The sequence below is a fragment of the Gossypium hirsutum genome, chromosome A12 (genome assembly GCF_007990345.1).
Source record: "Gossypium hirsutum isolate 1008001.06 chromosome A12, Gossypium_hirsutum_v2.1, whole genome shotgun sequence".
Classification (NCBI taxonomy): domain Eukaryota; kingdom Viridiplantae; phylum Streptophyta; class Magnoliopsida; order Malvales; family Malvaceae; genus Gossypium; species Gossypium hirsutum.
The window spans coordinates 100,095,861-100,100,843 of record NC_053435.1 but is presented as its reverse complement, the minus strand read 5'-3'; the positions used below and the strand labels follow the sequence as shown (position 1 = coordinate 100,100,843).

Below are 4,983 nucleotides of genomic sequence, written 5' to 3'. Positions count from 1 at the left end.
TTCGATTGCCTTCTCAACCAGTCGACCTTCTTCTTCTCAACCAGTGAAACCAAAAAAGCCGACGATATCCCCACTGTCACCGTAGCCATCGCTGGTTCTATCGTCGACAACGCTCAGTCTCTCGAGCTCGCCACTCGAGTAATGGAAAATCCCTCTGTTTCTCTTCACTCTTTCTACCCTATGTTACAAATTTTCATTTAATTTCTCCTTTTTCTATCAGAGTCAAGGAGGAATTCATCATTTGGAATCTGGATTTGAAAAAAGCAATGCGGGAAAGTCTTTAGTATCTGAAGAAGGGATTCAAGCTGGAAGGAAAAGAAGAGTTGACAGCTCACCTTCACGTGGTACTAAAAAAAGGAGGCAAACAAAAGATGCTTCTGTAATTCAAGAAGAGGATTGTGCTCACAGGTATCCACTTCTGCTCTTATATTGATTTCTTTTGGCATGTTATTTAACCATGTGCTGATATTCTGATTATTTCTTGATTCAGATAACTGAGGTTTGTTTACAATTACGTTTGTTGTTTTTCAGTGTAAATTCAACTGAACCAAATTCGCTTCCAGATCAGCCTGTATCATTGTCATATGATCAGAGTCAAAGAGGAGCTGATGAGACTAATGCACTGGTTGTTGATAAAATAACAGAGATTTTGGAAGAGACTTTTGAAAAAAAGGTTGTAGTTGATTCTTCCAATCTAGGAAATACTGATCATTTGTAGAATATTGTAGCAGAATCAATGCAGGGTATTCCTCAAAGTGGAGGAATGTGCAGTCTTGCAAGTGCTTCAGGAGAGAATGGTGGATCTGGGGATCCAGTAATTGTTCAAGAAGCACATTTGGGGAAGGTTTCTCAAGTTACCAAGCCCTATCAGGTAAAGGCTGATTCTAGCTATATGCAAATTCCTTTTTTCTTGCATGCAGATGACAGTATCAACATTTTACTAGGCTCTTATTTACAATGTGCATTTGTATTTTGTTTGCTTTTCCCCTCATTTGTGTTCCCCGGGTCTTTAACAGTAGCATTCCCCATTTATGATCAAGTTATTAAATTTCTCATAATAGTTATACAAGTTGATCAGGTTCTTTTGTTTTTGGGTGTCTTTTTCAGTCTTTCTATTTTGTATCCTTGCGGTTCATAAGTGTTTTTATTCTGTAGCCAATGAAAGACGTGTCAGAAGGAGGCACAAAGCTTGAAGACAACGTAGTTCCCAAACTAGATGAGAATGAGAAAATTGGAATGAGGACGAGGTCAAAGCAGAAGTTGTAGAAATATATGTAGTTTCTTTTTAGCTTCTACAGTTATATTTTAACCATTTTGCACAAAGGTACTCTTTTCTTTCCAATCTCGCATCCTAGTGTCCCGTCAAATTATGAATTACACCTTGAAGCAGCTTTTGAAGTACTCTTTGTTTTTGGAGTTTTGCAGAATAGCAGATGTTCAACATGCCATGTAACAACTAAACATGGGAAAGTTGCTTACTAACTTGGATCTTGTTCAGAATACTTGTAAATGCTTATCCTTTTATTTTGGTGTGGGTTTGTTTAGTAGTGCTGGTGCCTTTTGTGATTGTTATAGGTTTCTTACTAGGTCTATAATTGTTAAAAGGTGAATTGTAGGAAGGATAGATGCGGACAGATAATTGGATTATTTTCACTTTTTTGTTGAATTATTTTCACTCTTGAATTATAAACTTCATCTTGTTTCCTTGTTCTTGCTGGTAATTCACAATTAGTTCTTATGTAGCCCTGTATATGGTTGCTGTAGAAAGACAAAGACAGAACAGAGATCAAATGATGGCAGAAAGTTTAAAGGCCATGGAATCAGAAGGTAGTGGTGAGCGAGTTTGAGCATTGACATGTTTAAATGTTCATAGGTTACTTATAACAAACTTGCTAATGAGCTTCCCCAACACTTCCTTGTGTTCTTACCTTTTGTGTGGAAGTCTTTTGTTGTTGAGTTATTATTAGACAATTACTGTGCTATTGTGTCATTCTCTTATAACAGATACAGTCACATAGATGATCTTTGTAAGTCATCCTTCTGAAATCTAGAGATAGTCAAATGGGAAAGAGTCGTAGGCAGTCTAAGAAGAGGTGTACAAAACCGACTCAGAGTTTCATTAGAAACTGCCAATGGTGCGTCTGGATTTAACCTTAGCTACTGGTTGCAACTCTATGTCATTGAATGTACTATTGCGGGGTTCATGCGTATCAATCAAATGGTGGTAATCTTCCTCGACTGATGTTATTGTGTTTGTATCTGTCATTATGATTGAGCATGTTTTTGTGTCTATGTTACCGTTGCAATGGGAACTAACCAAAACTTGGATTATGGTAATAAAATTGTTCTTATACTATTTCATGTTTCATGTTTCATTGTCATGTAATTGTTTTTCTGAATTGTTTTTCTGAATTTAGCTGATTGCATTGATTGTTTTAATTCATAGGATCAGTGATGGACATCATTCAGCTTCATTGTTTAGTTTCTGGCATTGGTGCTCATGACATAGGCAGAGTAAGTAGAGATTCCCTTCTGCTGAAAACGAGGAACAAGTAAGCTTTTGATTTCTTCTGCTGAATGCTTGCTTTATATTGTAGTTGAACTAAGATCTTGAGGCAGTACTGCAACTTGTCAACAAATATGTCTTCTGGTTTTTGGTGCTTTAGAGGAAACATGTGCTCTTGGCAATTTAGCCTTCCTGGACAGGTAAATTACTTTTGATTCATTGTGATTTTTTAGCAACCTTACCTCATGGCCTTCTATTTCCTGATTTATCAATGCATCATATAAATCCAGAATTGGCAGAGATTGCTTTTTCCCTTAACTTGTGGAATGGACACATGAAATTGGAGGTTATTTTCAATGGCAACTTTGGACAGTATTCGTTTTCCTGCTAGATTGGTGAGCTATTTTGTTTGAAGTGAAGAATCGGTTTCATGGAAGGCCAATTGGAGTTGAGAGCAAGGTGAAAGAGATATTGTATCGGCTTGAATTTCTTCTATTGAATGCTTGCTTTATATTTTTAGTTGAAAGTGAGATATTGAGGCAGTACTTCCGTTTAATTCAGAATTGTTGTAAATTCAATCAAGTTCTTGATGATAATTCGATATGGTTATGTTTTTTTTATTTTTTAGAGTTCAATTCTTACTTATTAAATTTTATTAGTTATAATTATTTTAAATTTTATTAAATCATATATTTTAATTAAAATATATTTAATATTAATTATTTCAAATTATCTTTTATAGTATCATATAATATATTATGATTTGAGTAAATTCATATAAGAATATTAATTATTAAGAATTTTATTAAATTATATATTTTAAGTATAATATATTTAATAATAATTATGTTTAAATATGATTAAATTATTTATTATTCATATTAATAATCTTATCAAAATTTAAATAACAATAACAATAATAATTTACCAAAACAAATTTCTGGTAATTATTAAGAATTTTATTAAATTATATATTTTAATTAAAATATGTTTAATAATAATTATGTTTAAATATGATTAAAATATTTATTATTGATAATAATAATCTTATTAAAATTTAAATAACAATAATAATAATCATTTACCAAAATAAATTTATGTTAAGGGTATTCTAGTCATTTTAGTTTTTTCCACTATGCTATTACACCTCTATTCCATTCAACCAAACACAAGATTACTATTACGCATCTATTCCATTACATTCAACCAAACAGTTGATTTGCTATTACACCTCTAATCCAATACACCTCTAATCCAATACACTTCTAATCCAATACATCTTTAATCCAATACAGCGAACCAAACGCACTCTTAATTGAGTGAAAAAAAAAAGTACATGGGCTTAAATTTTTTTTAAATCTGAGTTACCTACATAGTCACCACCACCAGGCATCGAGAAGCTCTTAGGATGCCACATGTGGCTGCTCTTATTGTTCACCGTAATTGTAATTGACGATGAACCCACGTGTTTGCACGATTTTTTTTCAGTAAATTGGATGTAATGTCTATATTTTTCCCAAGGCTACATCACATTCTTTTATGGTTTTTTTCAACCATTTTATGGTTCTTTTTTTCTTTTAAATTTATATAATTCTGATTGTTTTTTTAATATTCTTTTATTATTACAGTGTCAACATGAAAAAAGTTTTAAGAGGATTGAATACCTGTTGAATTTCCAAAATTATATTGTTGATAGAGTTACTGGGAAATCATAGGTTGACAAAAGATTGAAGCAAGGACAAAAATGAATTGAGGTGAATTAATATACTACTATTGGAGGATTATATTTCTTAACTTATTTTCCCAACCAATCATTAAATTTTATTAATAAAAAGTGAAAACCAGTAGAAGAGATAAAAACCTAAATAATATCGAAACACCAACATTACAACAAAGCACAAAACTTGCATGAGGATAAGAGGGAAATATTGCATGGTACAAGCCACTCACCCTGCCACCAACAAGCTACAGACACATCCAAAAGGACTTCAATATCCATTGAAACACCCAACACAAATCTTACGAGAAACCTTATTACATGAACCAACAATCATAGCCAACTTCCAACTATAGTTCATAGACGGTCTATTGGCTACTGCCCCGATTTTTGACCATCACAGTTTGGGTTACACCAACGTTTTCTTTTGCACTTTTTTGGTCGTTTGGTCAAAAGTTTGGGTTGATTTTCCTTCTCAAAGGAACAAAGGCAACCGACCAAAGGGGTGAAAGGAGTGTCCAATTATTAATACATATCGAAAATTAAATACAATAAAAATCCAACAACACCTTTTTTGCATGCAAGTGTGGTTGTAAACACAGCGCAAGGATGCAACAATTCAAGGCTCAAAAATTTCGTATGTTACCCTCAGATTCATTCAATGTGTAAATAATAGATACAAGTATGTATATATTTTTAAAAATATAATTTAAATATTTTTTATCTAAAAATGCGTGGGGATTGAAAATTCAAAAAGAAA

The 4,983-nt window shown here is 32.8% G+C and overlaps 1 long non-coding RNA gene across 1 annotated transcript; it reads left to right on the top strand.

Annotated features, from left to right (window-relative positions):
• The first annotated feature begins 234 nt into the window (after nucleotides 1–234).
• LOC121211079 (uncharacterized) lies at nucleotides 235–1,544 on the top strand. The gene is made up of 4 exons (XR_005906455.1): nucleotides 235–408; nucleotides 532–871; nucleotides 1,156–1,324; nucleotides 1,426–1,544. It is a non-coding gene; the product is annotated as an uncharacterized lncRNA (long non-coding RNA).
• Nucleotides 1,545–4,983: the final 3,439 nt, after the last annotated feature.